The sequence below is a fragment of the Lygodium microphyllum genome, unplaced genomic scaffold (assembly GCF_053477565.2).
Source record: "Lygodium microphyllum isolate KBCC unplaced genomic scaffold, Lygodium_microphyllum_v1.1.10 scaffold_61, whole genome shotgun sequence".
In the NCBI taxonomy this organism is placed as follows: Eukaryota; Viridiplantae; Streptophyta; class Polypodiopsida; order Schizaeales; family Lygodiaceae; genus Lygodium; species Lygodium microphyllum.
The window spans coordinates 188378-205924 of NW_028229544.1; positions in this window are offsets into that span (position 1 = coordinate 188378).

A 17547-nucleotide genomic window follows, 5' to 3' on the forward strand; every position below is an offset into this window, starting at 1 on the left:
TTGGGTGTGTTCGACACTTTGGGAAGGCGCGGAAGGCTTGTGTCTCTAGGTCCAGTAAAGTGAAAGAGAGATTGGACTTGGAGGTGAATGGATGGTTTTCTTGACATGCTTTGTGCTACTTCCTCCTACGCTCTGCATATCGAGTCACATACAAAGGAAAAAAGGTGGCAAAGTCCAGTGCAATACCACAGGACTCCAACATACGATAGCTAGTCCCTCACCCCCATGCATAGCATATTAGAATTTACATATTGTAAGCCCACCCGTAGGTGGGTGGAGAGAAATAAAGAGAGGGGCAACAAAGAAAGAGAGAGAGAAAGAGAAAGAAAGATAGAAAATAAGAAAGGGAGAAGAAGAAAGGAAGAGGAAGAGCAAACGAGAAAGAGAGAATAAACATGAAAGACAAAGAAAACATGAAAGAGAAAATGGGAGAGAACATTAAACAAAGAGCGCAAAGAAAAGTGCAAAGAATTGGGGAGAAAACCAAGACTTTAGTTTACATTAATTTTGTTGAGTTACAAGAGAAGAAATCACTTCTCAAACAATTTAAGAAAGAAAAAAAGAATGATTAAAAAAACAAATTGTTTGTCGTAGCATAGACCAAATGGAAAACGATGAAGGCCCTGATGTTCAAGATCACGAGGCGTATCTTAATCAGCATGTCCCATGTCCTTGCTCTCAATGTAAGCTGGCAATTAGATGAAAACATCGATTGTCTATAGAACACGTACGACGCTTCGGTGAGTTTCAATCAGAGATCATTGATCAGGTGATCTCAGATTTTGAGCAAACGGTAAGAAAAGTGTATATCAATCATGCATTGTATTCCCAAACTAATTGAATATCATATACAAAAACATTGGATGTGGTCGTAAAATTTATTGCAGGGAGGTGACGTTTCATCCGAAGGAGGAGTGCACCTATTGTGGCCAATTAGAAGAGTTCATGTGCGTATGATGGATGGAGTGCCTGAGCCAATCCACCACTTGGAAGGCACTACCCAATGTATACTGTCAATACCATAGGAAACATGCAGCCTTTCAGACTTTCCTACAATCTTGGAGCCTGAGATGGAGGCAATGATCAATATATTGATGCCCATGGATGTCGAGACATCTGATCCACTTAGAGAGGAAGCATCCATACCATTATATGAGGGGTGCCAAGTATCTCGCCTGAAGATACTGCTCGCACTCCTAAGTGTGCAAGCAAAATACGAGTGGAGCGATATGAGTGTAACCGAGTTGTTTAGGTACCTTCTACGTACGCTTCGTTGATTCCTTTTCAACACCATCATAAAAAAGAATTGTGCTTTTTCAATGTATTTTATTATTTATTTTCAAGTTGCTAAAGTATCATATATTACCACTTGCAAATACCATGCCTGAGTCTTGTGATGATGCACGATATGTTTTACAAAATCTTGGCATGGACTACAACAATATCCATGCATGTGTCAATGATTGCGTGCTATTTCGAGGAGAATATGAGACTATGGAGACATGTCCAAAGTGTGGTGTCATAGGTATCGACATGACTTGCAAGAAAAAACCATCCCTCAAAAAGTTCTTAGACACTTTTCGCTTATTCCCTGTATACATAGCATGTTTCGTATGTTAGACATGGTGAGCTTGACAACGTGGCATGTGGAGAATAGATCCATAGATGGAGTCCAATAAATATCAGCGGATTCATGCATATGGAGCCACATTGACTCAATCTTTCTAGGCTTTGCACAAGAGCCAAGGAATCTTCGGCTTGGTCTTGCTATGGATGGTTATATGAACCCATTCGGTCTCCACTCAACTTCTTACAATGTGTGGCCTATAGTCCTTGTCAGCTATAGCATCCCACCATAGCTTCTACGAAGAAAGGACATCTCATTCTTAGCTTACTCGTTCTTGGCCGCTAAAATATCAAGAATATGGACGTCTATCCCCATCCATTAGTTGATGAGCTTAAGATTTTGTGGAAGGAGGGGGTCGCCCTGGAAGATATGAGCAAGCACGATGGTTGACAGTCCGCCAATATATGAGCCATTCTCATGTGGACCATGTATGACTTTTCGGGATTCAGGGAGTGCTCACAAGGGACTTTTAATCAATCCCTATATAGGAAAACTTGTGAAATGTCGGAAATGTTGTAATATTTCCTATGTGTGAATGCATGTATTCCCTATGTACAACTAGGGAATCACATTCCCCACATCTAATAGTAGGAAATTAAAGGTCAATATAGACTATTTGCTACATTCTTTAAAAATTTCCTATATAAGAGTATACATGAATGTAATTTCCTACTTCTACTTGTAGGAAATCATAGGTCACTTGAAGATTCCCTATGTTCTCTTAAAATTCCCTATATAATAGAATTATGTAATAACGCCATTCTCCAATTGTAATGAAATTAATGAAATTGGAAGAACCATATGGATGTTAACCTAGATTTTCTAACCCCCCTATACATATGGACATGTTTCATGCATATACATGTCATGCACACATACACATATGAACATGTGTACACATACGTACACACACACATGTATCCCTCTTCACTTTTAGTCATCAAAAGGCAATATTTAAATATAGTTATGGGCTTGGTTATCCTAGCACTAAATGTTGGAAATGATCACCATGTTGTAAAAAGAGGAGGCCTCAAACCAAGTAGCTACATACCTATTTTGTGCAACATTACAATTATCAAAGATACAATTCGAATATAGTGATGAGAATACATCTCACACAATACAGTTATTAAAGATATCACATAGAACATTAAATTACACCAATAAAAATACATCACATAGAGAAAAAATGGATGTGTGTGAAATAGGAACAGAGTTTGATTCTAGTTATGGCATGTGAGCTTTTGGATGATTTGTTCTTATGTGGTTTCTAAAGCATGCCTCAATAACTTCAATATTATAACGTTAGGAGTTGAAAATGGATCCCATAGAGTTTCATGTGCTAATGGAGCCCTGCAAGGTACTAGTAGATAGCTAAGGCATATATTTCTCATTTGAACCTTCAACAGCTTGTCGACCTCTTCCTAGTTGTATGATAATTCCACTATGCATCATTAGGCCACAAGCGGCTGAACAAAACAAACATGGGGCCTATTTTTGGATAAACAAAGAAGGAACAGATTATGGTGGGCCCATAAGAACCATGAGTAGGGGTTGCTATTGTCTTTCAAGGGAGGCAAATGATATTTTGGACACGTATTGATAAGAAGACCATGGTGAAGAAGGTGATCAAATCATGATAGAACTAGTGATTGCAGCAAATAATCAATAGAAGGGTGGACAATTTCTTTTGAAAGCAAGATAAAGGGAGTGTCACAGTAGATTAAGCCTGGGCTTCTCATGCACAGTACAAACTCACATGCTGGGTATGTATTTCTACCATAAGGTTGTTTACACCATCATCCACAAGTAGAGAGAAAGCACAATGTAAGCATAAAGATGATTAGAATATCATAATGGAAATTAGAGGGCACTATTGTATTTCCATGTCTACATGCCACAATTGTACTACTATTGAAATCCAAGATGGCTACTTCTCCAAAATAAATGATGGATAATTTGTAATGTGGGAATATATGAACATGGATGCTCTTTTGAGGCACATAATGTGGAGGTTCAACACTTCTTCAGGAAATGAGGCACCTAACTCATGAGATTGGCATGAGGGGTGACAATGAAAGTGTGGACAGCTTGAAATTTAGATTTGCAAGTTTGTTAGGATGGTTGTGAAAATGGAGATTGACTCAAACATGAAGGAGAGAAGTGAAAGGAGAGTTGCAAAAGTAGGCTAGAGGCTCGGGGAGTTCACATGGACAACTTATAGAATCATGTAAGTATAGGGGAGGGGGTTTTTTCCAAAATTACATAAGCATATACATTAGGGATATGCCCCCATATTAACTCCCCCTTTAGTGGCTAATATTTGTCAATTGGCTAAAACTTTATATGTGTGCTAATATATTAAGCTGGTTCCCCACTAAGTAAGTTTCATCGGACCATTTGTGAACCTTGCCTTGGATCTTATCCTTGAACCATCCAAAACTCTAGTAAATCAAGGAAACAAATATAGATGGCATGTTGTAGCATGGGAGTTGGTCATAGTTGAGAGGTCAAAAGGAGGACTTGGATTAACGAAAGCAAAATAGGGATCATATTCCTTTGTGTTTCAACTGCTTAAGAGGTTGGATGCACAACAACAATGGGCTATCATTGTCAAGAATTGGGTTGTAACCTACCATCCTTTAGGAGGTTAGTGGTGGCTGGCCCAACATCTTGGGATATCCTAATAACTAAAGCTATTACAATTAAGATTATTGCCTTAGAACTTGCCCAAAAATTGGTTGTAGAAATCAAAACTACGATTTGCATTGCTCTTTGACTATTTACAAACAATTACTAAGATGTTCTTAGTGCAATCAATCTTATTGTTGAATCCATATAGATTGATTTGATTTGAAGGTGCAACATGGAGTAACCAAGGGGCTTCATATGCCATAAAGATAACATTTGGTCCCTTGATTCTATGGCAATGATAACAACATTGTGCAAGCAAAGACCAAATGTGTAGATGCATTCACGAAAGTGTATATGACAGTTTTTCAAAACTCTATAGGGTGTGGTGATTAGTGTGAGCAAAAGAAAGCTTGTTTATGTAGGTTTCCTTTGATTCCCTTCTCTTTAGAAGAACAGGTCAAGTTTGGGAACCTCAAGCTCTAACCATGTAGGAAAGGAGATTGGTGTCAAGTTTGTTGATTGTTTAGTTGGTTATATAAAAAGGAGATAGTAAACATATTGCACCTTTCTCAAAACCCCAAGATCTATCTATACTTTCTATAACTCCACCACATGACAAAACCCCTCTTGTTTCATACACATGCTTCCTTACATATCCCAAAGCAAATTCCCTAAGCCTTAGTTGGGAAAAGCTACACCTAAAGGGATTCCCACATGTATTGCTTTCTAGCCCATTTCAAAAAGGGCCGTGCCCCCCATAAATAAGCAACAGTAAGAAGTTCCAAGTAACCTAGTTTACTTTTTCTAGTTTAGCTTGCCCATTAGATGTGCTCTGTGTGCCATAGAGTTTATGACACATATAAGCATATTGCCTAATAAGAATGAGTTCACAACATTCTTCTTATGGGTTTGTTCCACCCTATAGTGTTTTAAAATTGAATATTCTTTCGTATTCTTTACATGTTTATTACATAGAAACACTCAAAGACCCTAGGAAAAATCTTGGATAATATGATACCTCAAGAGTATTGATCCCTTATTGTGCACTCATGGTAAAGTAATTAAGTTGCATCAAGTTAACCCGAAGTTTATTGGTACAAATCTATGTTTTTTTCTTTTTAAAAATGATATTTTCTTTTTAAAATGAAAGCACAAGTAGTCATCTGCGCTTTGAACAAAATTGCATCATTTTTAGTTCTCATTACTCACTTACTTCTTAAAAGTAAGCAATCACGTTAAACTTGTCTAATGCAATGCTATTGCCCACCACCCAAATTGCATGGAAAATTTGAGCTTAGTGTGAAAGCAAATTATAAATTTGATAAAAAGGAATTAGTACTTTTAGAGACAATGATTTCTTAATCACAATATGACAAAAACCGTTTAAAATCCCCCCCCAAAAAAAAAACTTGAAGGTTTTCAAGTGTCAAATGAAGTACATAAATGGAAAATTTAACACCTTTTATAATGAATCATATGATAAAGTCTTAATTTCTTATCTACACAATCAAAAAAATGGTAAATTGCAAAGCACTCAAGAGATTTAAAAAACTCCATAACTTGGAAGCTAGCTTAATACTCTTTTAGTGATAGTCATTAAGTTGAATGTTTTTGCATCTGCTTTGTAAAGTTGTTTTTATGGGCTAACTTGGAAGTTACCTAAGTGCCCTTTTAGTCCTCTCCCTTTAGAGTAAGGGGGCCCAAGTTTGTGACTTGTATTGGTTCCCCCATAGCCTCTAACTCTTGCATAAGAATGAAAACTAAGGCTAGATTCACACTAGGTGGTAGAAGGAAGAGCAAAAGGGGGTGTGCCTTGGATGTTAGCCATTGCTTAGGTGAACATTTTCAGAGAAGTTTCCAAACCCACAAAAAACGTGGCAACCCTTCTCCCCTTAGAAATCGGTGTTTGGTTTTAGTGATTAGCTATTGTGCAGTGGATAGAAATTTCGCTACAAGGCTCATATGTATCTAGCTTAATGTACCATGGCATTGTTGCAATAAAGGGGATAGTCAATTTAAATCAACTCCCTTAGAGCCATCGTCGTGCCCAAGGATATGGGCTTGCGAGTGTGTTTTGAAAGCTTTATGTCATTATAGTCACAACACTCGAGCCAAATTCATCAACTTGACTAGAGATTTTGTGTGTAGAGAGAAAACACAAAAGGAGAATAGAGAAGGTCTTATTGATCAATCTCCAATTGATAGCTTCTATGAACTCCACCAAGTTCATGGGGTACCCTCAATTATAGAGGGTACTCCATCAGCTCTATACGTGTTGATTGTCAAGTTGCACTAGTTAAAATGTGTCGGCCACACATGGTATAAATTCAACTCCATAGGCTAGTGAAGGTAGAATTTACATGCTTGTGTCCTATCCTATCTATTACCATAAGTGGCTCTAAAAAATGTTTCAATGCATGCATTGCATTGCTTGCACCCTTGTTTATAAGCAAGGGCGAGGAGCAATTAACCCAACCATGGTTAGATGAGAAATGGGAGCCTTGGATGACATTACTAGGCTTTGTGTTATTTGCGGCACTGTAAACTGCTTCGAGATACCATGAGAGGAAGCTTTTGATTGAAGGCCTCATCGGTGCATACAAAGGATCGGTGGCCTTTACTGGCATTGCGGCCATGGATCTACCTATTCTTGCTTGCATGCTTCAGCTGGTCCTTAGTCTTAGTCCAGAGGAGTGCAAAGCTAGTGAAGCTCGGCTCGCTTAGGTATGCTCTCCTGCTTCGTCCGATCACGCTTATCTTCATTGATATTGCTCAAACAAAGTGTCGTAGACATGCTTGATTTATCATTTCCTCTGTGTCTCGATTAATTCATGGTTTCCATGCAATCATTTGTGCTTCGGTCAGAATCTGCTTGCATTAGCTACACAAAGCAATGTTATGATCAATTTAAATATGAGAATCAATACCTTGAGAGACAAGAAACCATGTTAATGTCACAGAAAAATCCGTAATGTCGGTGTGAACATATTGTGCAAGCTAAACTTATGTGCCCAGATAATGCCTCACAGATCAATAGATTCAGTGAATAAATTTGCTACTCTAAATCTAGATCGCCATCTAAGGATGATGGGACCTGAAATGGGCTGGCACTGGCTATAGCACTAGCTGGACCTCATGCTCAGGACAGACAAACACACCCTCACGGCCTCACAGACTAGGAGCCTCAATCTAATGCTAAAGGAAAAACTGCCCTAAAGCCTAATCTATGCGTTTATAATTTCACCGTTTTGTAGTCCAATGTTTCCCTTTCTATAAACCCCACAGAGGGAGAGCCCATACACATTGGCAATAAATGCCACGATCACATACATGGAGGCAACCTCTTGGTAGAAACACCGCGGCCCCACTGCAGCTCTCCTACATCGCAGGGATTGGCCCCTTGATGCGCTGCTCAACATATAACACAATCAAACACAAACTCCTCTCTTTTATATTTCTCGTATTTCCAGGAGATATACCATTTTTCCTCACTTAACAGTCCCTTAGGAAACTGACCCTCTATCCTACGGCAAGGCATAACCTCACACTCTCAATCATGGGTCAAATTCCTAAGAAAACAATTGCTATGCAGTCCAGGAGTTTTTCCTTTGATACCATGAACCATGCATAGTGTATAATGTGAATGGTTTAGTGCACAAACAGAAGAAAATCAGCATTGTGCATCGTGCGAAACCAATCTTTTCATGATTTCCATGCAAACGTTTATGGAATGAGAACAGACACCGAGCCTTACGCTCATGCTGTCCTTCCCTTCATTTTAAAACAATGTCCTATAGACATGATGCAACACATAAATCAGATTTTAGTTTATATTTTAACGCTCAACCTCCCCTCTCACCCTACTGTTTAATGTTTTGCATTCGTTGATAGGTGAAAGAGTCATTTTATGTATATTTCCTTATAAAGAAAGCGATAAACATAAATGAAAACATAGAAAGTAGGGTAAATTGAGGCCAACCTCGTTCTTTACCTTCTTTATACATTGCACAAACACACATGTAATTTTTTGGAATTTTTCTTTTACCGTTTCCTAATTTTCTCCGATTTAAAACTTATTTTTCACCTTTTTTGGTATTTTTTCTCTATTTTCTTCAATAAAAAAATGACTAAAAATTAAGATTGATTGTGGGTTGTGGCCCTTAGGTTCCTTGAGAGCAAAATTTCAGGTTTTGTTGATGTTATGTGTCATATTTCCCATTTATTTTGCAAAAAATCCCATTTTTACCCCTTAAACGCGTGGTTTTCGAGTTTTATACCATTAATTTCAGCCAAATCACTTATGATTTTCTAATTTTCAGAGCATAAACTGATAAAATTCATAGCAAACAACATCTTAATGCATAATCAGCCCATGGGAACAATGTTTTATCAATCAAATAGCATAAAAACTCATTTTTCCTTCATAAAAATTGAATTACCGCTTAGGCTTCATGTCTCGGAATCTCAGTTTTGGTACGGCACTACCGAGCAGCCCACATTCAATGTCCAGCATCTTCAAAATCAGCTATCTTCATGTCTTCATTGATCCGGAAGCAATCCGGTCCCAACCGGACAAGCTTTCCTTCACCATTCTTCATTTTCCTCTCGCACAGGGGAGAGAGAGGGAGGAGAGAGAAAGACTAGATTTCCATATCTTCATTCAGTCCACCATTGCACAAGCAAAGACAGGCGATAAGACTGGCAAAGAGGGAGAAGATCAGGGGTAACATCAGTTGGATGGGTTGTTTGTAACCTGCAATCACCATCTTCATGATCCATGGCGCAAATTCCGGGTGCATTCTTCACGCCATGCTTCTCCTTCTCTCTCCATGTTTTTTCATCAAAAGGTGCATAAAATTTTATTGGAGGGGGGGGGGGAGGGGGAGGGGGGGTCCAAACTTAAAAGGCATTCCCAATTTTGGCCTCCCAAGTGTCCACATTTTCATATCTTGACCATTTGTTGGCCATTTCCCCGTCCTGGCTCCGATTCGAGTGCTGTAAATTTCTGCGCGTCCGGCTTGATATCCCACATTGATTGAAAACTCCTGAAAACCCTCACGGCAGTTTGAAAAATTATCAAAAATCCACAAGTGTCGCTCGGGTGCCTTTTAAGAGTCGTATTTCACTTGGTGCTTAAAATCAACCTAGCTGGGGCCACCGCCTTCGATGTCGAATATTTTTCCCCTAAATTCCAGATTTTTTGGAAAATTTTAGGCACATCCCGAGCTCAAAACTCTGCTCTCATTGGCCACCACGGGATAGGGCGACTCAGCCCGTCGAATCCCACAACAAATCTGCACAAAACAACCAAAGGAAGCATCAAGCTGATACAAAATAGAGACATACCAAAACACAGCACAATGCTCACCCTACCCCATGACAAAACCAAGGCATGACATCCACAAGGAGTAGGCCTAGCATAATCTGATAGAAGGTCCGAAGCTAGTCACTAATCGATTGCTCCAACATGGCTAGACTAAAAAGAACTATCAAAGAGGTTGCCCTAAGTGGTGGTTTGAACTACCTACCTAACTAACGACAACACAACCAGGAGCTCCTACTAGGCGAGGACTCCTATAGCCTGATCAAGAAGTATATGCTTTCAGCACATTTTTTCTTTTAGGGTTTTAGGTTTCCATACTCGGGCATGTAAAAAGGAGGGAGCTGAGTGTAGTGACCCAAGGAAAACAGGGCATCGGCCTCAGGTCCTGTCTCGGTACCCAAGAACCTACCAAGCCCTCGCGAGGCAACACTTAATCCTATTCTGACGCTCACTTTTATTTTCGCTCCAACCTTCCTTACTTTCTTCTTTTCCAGCAAGACGCCACCCCCCTAGGAAGACAAGGCATCGGCCCCGAGTCAGACTCATCCCTAAGAACCTACCAAGACTCTGCAAGGCGATGATCAACTGCTTATAAATTTTCCTTTCTTTTCCTTTTCTACTTTTCTAGGGGTTAGAACCCCTTTTTACACACCTTTGTATAAATCTATTGTCTTTAAGATATTCAAGGTTTGTTTTCCTCTTTATCATTATCATTTTTCTTCTGGCATGCTTCTCTAACTGCCTCACAACTAAGCAAGAACTCCTAGAACAGCTGCCTAGCAGGCTAGCTAAACAGGGTTACTAGGACTCCCTTCTAAAACATGTGTTTTGATGTCTGGCAATGTCTTTACAGGAGGCAACGACTACTCAGACCTCCCTCAGACAGACCTAACCTAAACTTGGGACTTCATGCCTTGGACGCCGGCCCCCAACAAGAAAAGAAAATTCCCTACAAGTACTTTGACCCATATAGCATAAAAACACAGTACTCATAAAGGAGAGATATCACCTGGATAGGGCCACGAGAAGCTCCACGCAACAAAGGCTCCTTCCAAGCTGTCTTTAAACCTATCTAGCACAAGACTACAACAACAAACCATTAACCGCACCTGTACTAAACAAACGATTGGCCCTCATGACCTAACAAAATAAAGCACTTCCTCTAAAGAAACTGAGCGGCCCTCTTGGGCTACGTAATATCCAAAGCAGCTAGCCTTCCTAGCTGGAAACTAGATAGGTCATTTTAGTCCAAGTAATACTGATGTCCTTGGCATATACATCACACCCTATCAGACTACCCAGGGTGCCAAGGATAGCATATCATAGGTCGACTAGTCCCATGCTACTCATGCAAGTTAGCTAAAAGCTTGATCTTGTATTTTTGATCTTAGGTTATTGTAGAGCTACAAGTCCAAGCCTTTCCACAAATAACTCATCAATAAGACCAATCCCTTCTTGGGCACTATGAGCTGAATGAACGGCCTCAGTGGGCTCGCATGTCCCACATTTACTGTCATCCAAATAAAATTGTCATTCAAGCGACTGAGTAGCTCCTTTGGAAAAAATAATCATAGCTTTATATTGATTTGAACCTCCCCTCTTTGGGTTTTCACATAAATCAATGTTGCGACCCAAACTAGATAGAGCTTCAAGCCTAGGCACATCACATGGGTTTATCCCAAGGCAGTGTATATTGCCAAATGTATATCCAGTCTTATCCTCTTGGGGGTTCGGCAAAATATATCCAGATGGGATCCTTGGCCTTGCATCCGACACTCCTGCCCTACTTTTGGAGATTTTGGGTCTCCAAACCCATCTCACATTTCCCTTAATATTCTTGCATTCCCTCAATTTGCTGCACTGGTCTAACGAAATCAATGCAAACTTATCCCTATGGCCAAATGGCCTCACATCCTTGTGACCTTTGTGAAGCACATGTGGACTTTTAGAATTTTGCATCCTCTTTACAAACCTTTACTTGTTTACATCCATATTGCACATTTTTTTCCATAAGCACCATGCTTTCACTGAAGGGAACAACATCCACCCGGAAGCATGATTCCAACACCAAAAGCCTCTCAAGAGCCTTACTAGCAGCAAAATTAGAACCACACATAGAATGCTTACCAACACTCATAGGCCCATTGGTTCTATCCATGTTGCCATCACAACTACCTCTCGTGGAAGTGTTGCAAGCCCTAATGGGACTTACATGGCTTGGATTCTTTTCACAGAGATGCATGCCATTACTACTCATAGGATGGCCAATTTCTGCTTTGAGATTTTGGCCACCAAGGTTCCCCTCATAGGCTGCCTTGGTATCAACAAGTGAGATGTCTTCTTGCAGAAATGGTTGGAAGCTAGGATGCACTTGTACCAAGTGCAGAAAACTCCAAAAGTTTTCCCAACATCTCTGAATATGACCCTCATAATCAATGGCATGCATTTTTGCCTCCCTTAACGACTTAGGATTCCGCAGTTCCACATGGATTTGCGTATTAATCTCTAAGCCATTTAGAAAGAGCTCACATAGCACATCATCTGGTAATGCAATGGCTCTTCTTGGCCAAAGCCTAAGAGTAGTGCTAAACTGCATAAGCTAACCTAAGACCTGAATCATAGGGAGCTTCTTTTCATACTCATCTAGAAATCTATCACAAGACTCCTCAAATGATTTGATCGACCCTCTAGGGAGGCTCCAGTACCCATTCCTTGCCTCTCCCTTTAGAGTACTTGGGAATACGAGCATCCGATGTATATCGTCGAATCCACTTGCAATTCAAGTTAGGCCATATTCTCTTAAATGAATCATCGGATCCTCATTTGGCAACCCATAAAACACTAGGAGATTCCTATAAAGAGGAGGACATTTGGTCCTCCCCTTTGGGATCAAGATCAGGTCATTAAGATCTTCATATTCATCATGATCTGGGTCGAGCCTCTTAGGATCTTTAACCTCTTCCATCCCCACCCATTTCGGTGTAAGGAGGTTAATACCCTCATTGACATCCCTTTCTGCCAACTCACTGAGTGGTCTAGGGAGCCCTATAAATTTCAACATGTCATTTTGATCCCCTCTTAGAGGATCTTCCATACCCTTCCCTTTAAAAGGAAAGTCCAAAATGGGTTTATATAAGAGCTCTTGATCCTTATCTAAAGTTGATTTATCATTACCACTTCTTAAAACTTGGGAACCGTGCCTTTTAAGCAACGGTTTTCCCTTGACAACTAGGGCTTCTAACATCCTTGTGATGCCTACTATGTCGTCATGGTGGCCCATTACACAGGATGTTTCAACCACAAGCATATTCCATCGTATATCTGCACTTTCCCATGGCATTATGTCTTTAGCATAATGACCTCTTGATGCCATAACTACCCTAGTTTGCAACATGCTTCTTTTATGCCCTCTAGGTTGATGGATGGTTAAACATGATTTCTCTTGGGTAGAGACCAGACCAAGGTGAACCTCGGCCCATGCCATCATATTAGAGGATGGGGTAACTACTAATGGGCTACTCTTTTCATCACATAAATTATCTTCTACAGAGGACTCATGCTCTACATAACTAACTAAGTCCATTAGTAAGTTTTGTATGGGAAAAGCCAAGTTTTTCCATCCTTGAACAAACCCCATTTTATGGATAATTTAGGGTCCCTTGAAACCCTAGATTTGAATACCGCCACTTATAGGCAGCTCCCGGATGAGGCACCACTGATGGGACCTGAAATGGGCTGGCATTGGCTATAGCACTAGCCGGACCTCATGCTCATGACAAACAAACACACCCTCACAGCCTCGCGAACCAGGAGCGTCAATCTAATGCTAAAGGACAAATTGCCCTAAAGCCTAATCTATGCATTTAAGATTTCACCGTTTTGTAGTCCAATGTTTCCCTTTCTATAAACTCCACAGAGGGAGAACCCATACACATTGGCAATAAATGCCACGATCACATACATGGAGGTAACCTCTCGATAGAAACACCGCGGCCCCACTACAGCTCTCCTACATCGCAGGGATTGGCCCCTTGATGCGCTGCTCAACATATAACACAAACTCCTCTCTTTTATATTTCTCATATTTCGAGGAGATATACCATGTTTCCTCACTTAACAGTCCCTTAGGAAACCAACCCTCTATCCTACGGCAAGGGATAACCTCACACTCTCAATCGTGGGTCAAAGTCCCAAGAAAACAATTGCTATGTAATCCAGGATCTTTTCCTTTGATACCATGAACCATGCATAGTGTATAATGTGAATGGTTTAGTGCACAAACAGAAGAGAATCAGCATTGTGCATCGTGCGAAACCAATCTTTTCATGATTTCCATGCTAACGTTTATGTAAAGAGAACAGACACCGAGCCTTATGCTCATGCTGTCTTTCCCTTCATTTTAAAACAACTTCTTATAGGCATGATGCAACACATAAATCTGATTTTAGTTTATATTTTAAATCTCAAGTCGTTTTATGTATATTTCCTTATAAAAAAGCGATAAACATGAACAAAAATATAGAAACGAGGGTAAACCAAGGCCAACCTCGTGCTTTACCTTCATTATACATTGCACAAACACACATGTAATTTTTTGGAATTTTTCTTTTACCGTTTCCTAATTTTCTCCCATTTAAAATCCATTTTTCACCATTTTTTGGTATTTTTTCTCTATTTTCTTCAAAAAGAAAATGATTAAAAATTAAGATTGATTGTGGGTTGTGGCCCTTAAGTTCCTTGAGAGCAAAATTTCAGGTTTTGTTGATGTTATGTCTCATATTTTCCATTTATTTTGCAAAAAACCCCATTATTACCCCTTAAACGCGTGGTTTTCGCGTTTTATACCATTAATTTCAGCCATATCACCTATGATTTTTTTATTTTCTGAGCATAAACTAATAAAAATCATAGCAAACAACATCATAATGCATAATCAGCCCATGGGAATAATGTTTCATCAATCAAATAGCATAAAAACTCATTTTTCCTTCATAAAAATTGAATTACCGCTTAGGCTTCATGTCTCGAGATCTCAATTTTGGTGCGGGACTGCGGGTTAGTCCACATTCAATGTCCAGCATCTTCAAAATCAAAAATCTTCATGTCTTCATTGATTCGGAAGCAATCCGGTCCCAATCGGACAAGCTTTCCTTCACCATTCTTCATTTTCCTCTTGCAGACAAGAACAACCCCTTAGGGGAGAGAGAGGGAGGAGAGAGAAAGACTAGATTTCCATCTCTTCATTCAGTCCACCATTGCACGGGTGAAGATAGGCGATAAGACCAACAAAGAGGGAGAAGATCAGGGGTAACATCAGTTGGATGGGTTGTTTGTAACCTGCAGCAACTCCTAGCAACCCGCACGGCAGTCTCAAAAATTATCAGAAATCCACAAGTGTCGCTCCGGCGCCTTTTAAGAGTCGTATTTCACTTAGTGCTTAAAATCGTCCTAGCTGGGGCCGCTGCCTTCGATGTTGAATATTTTTCCCCTAAATTCCAGATTTTTTGGAAAATTTTAGGTACATCTCAGGCTCAAAAATCCGCTCTCATTGGTGACCATGGGATAGGGCGACTCAGCCCGTCGAATCCCACAACAAATCTACATAAAACAACCAAAGGAAACATCAAGCTGATACAAAATAGAGACATACCAAAACACAGCACAATACTCACCCTACCCCCTGACAAAACCAAGGCATGACATCCACAAGGAGTAGGCCTAGCATAATTTGATAGAAAGTCCGAAGCTAGTCACTAACCGACTGCTCCAACACGCCTAGACTTAAAAGAACTATCAAAGAGGTTGCCCTAAGTGGTGGTTTAAACTACCTACCTAACTAAGGACAACACAACCAAGAGCTCCTAGTAGGCGAGGACTCCTATAGCCTGATCAAGAAGTATTTGCTTTCAGCACATTTCTTCTTTTAGGGTTTTAGGTTTCTATACTCGGGCATGTAAAAAGGAGGGAGCTGAGCATAGTGACCCAAGGAGAACAGGGCATTGGCCTCGGGTCGTGTCTCGGTACCCAAGAACCTACCAAGCCCTCACAAGGTGACACTTAATCCTATTTTGACGCTCACTTTTATTTTCGCTCCAACCTTCCTTACTTTCTTCTTTTCCAGCAAGACGCCACCCCTAGGAAGACAAGGCATTGGCCCCGGGTCTGACTCATCCCCAAGAACCTACCAAGCCTCCACAAGGCGATGATCAACTGCTTATAAATTTTCCTTTCTTTTCCTTTTCTATTTTTCTAGGGGTTAGAACCCCTTTTTACACACCTTTGTATAAATCTATTGTCTTTAAGATATTCAAGGTTTGTTTTCCTCTTTATCATTATCATTTTTCTTCTGGCAGGCTTCTCTAACTGCCTCACAACTAAGTAAGAACTCCTAGAACGGCTGCCTAGCAGGCTAGCAGAACAGGGTTACTAGGACTCCCTTCTAAAACAGGTCTTTTGATGTCTGGCAATGTCTTTACAGGAGGCAATGACTACTCAGACCTCCCTCAGACAGACCTAACCTAAACCTGGGACTTCAGGCCTTGGATGCCGGTCCCCAACAAGAAAAGAAAATTCCCTACAAGTACTTTGACCCATATAGCATAAAAACATGGTACTCATAAAGGAGAGATATCACCTGGATAGGGCCACGAGAAGCTCCACGCAACAAAGGCTCCTTCCAAGCTGGTCTTTAAACCTATCTAGCACAAGACTACAACAACAAACCATTAACCGCACCTATACTAAACAAATGACTGGCCCTCTTGGCCTAACAAAATAAAGCACTTCCTCTAAAGAAACTGAGCGGCGCTCTTGGGCCAACGAAATCTAGACATAATATCTAAAGAAGCTAGCCTTCCTAGCTGAAAACTGGATATGTCATTTTAGTCCACGTAATACTGATGTCCTTGGCATATACATCACACCCTATCAGACTACCCAGGGTGCCAAGGATAGCATATCATAGGTCGACTAGCCCCATGCTACTCGTGCAAGTTAGCTAAAAGCTTGATCTTGTAATTTTTTATCTTAGGTTTTTGTAGAGCTACAAGTCCAAGCCTTTCCACAAATAACTCATCAATAAGACCAATCCCTTCCTGGGCACTATGAGGTGAATGAACGGCCTCAATGGGCTCGCATGTCCCACATTTACTGTCATCCAAATAAAATGGTCATTCAAGCAGCTGAGTGGCTCCTTTGGCAGAAATAATCATAGCTTTGTACTCATTTGAACCTCCCCTATTTGGATTTTCACATAAATCAGTTCTGCGACCCAAACTAGATAGAGCTTCAAGCCTAGGCACATCACATGGGTGTATCCCAAGGCAATGTATATTGCCAGATGTATATCCAGTCTTATCCTCTTGGGCGTTCGACAAAATATATCCAGATGGGATCCTTGGCCTTGCATCCGACACTCCTGCCCTACTTTTGGAGATTTTGGGTCTCCAAACCCATCTCACATTTCCCTTAATATTCTTGCATTCCCTCAATTTGCTGCACTGGTCTAATGAACTCAATGCAAACTTATCCCTATGGCCAAATGGCCTCACATCCTTATGACCTTTGTGAAGCACAGGTGGACTTTTAGCATTTTGCATCCTCTTTACAAAAGATGCCTTTACTTTTTTACATCCATATTGCACTTTTTTTTTTCATAAGCACCATACTTTCACTGAAGGGAACAACATCCACCCGGAAGCATGATTCCGACACCAAAAGTCTCTCAAGAGCCTTACTAGCAACAAAATTAGAACCACACACAGAATGCTTACCAACACTCATAGGCCCATTGGTTCTATCCATGTTGCCATCACAATTACCTCTCGTGGAAGTGTTGCAAGCCCTAATGGGACTTACATGGCTTGGAACCTTTTCACGGAGATGCATGTCATTACTACTCATAGGATAGCCATTTTTTGCTTTGATATTTTGTCCACCAAGGTTCCCCTCATAGGCTGCCTTG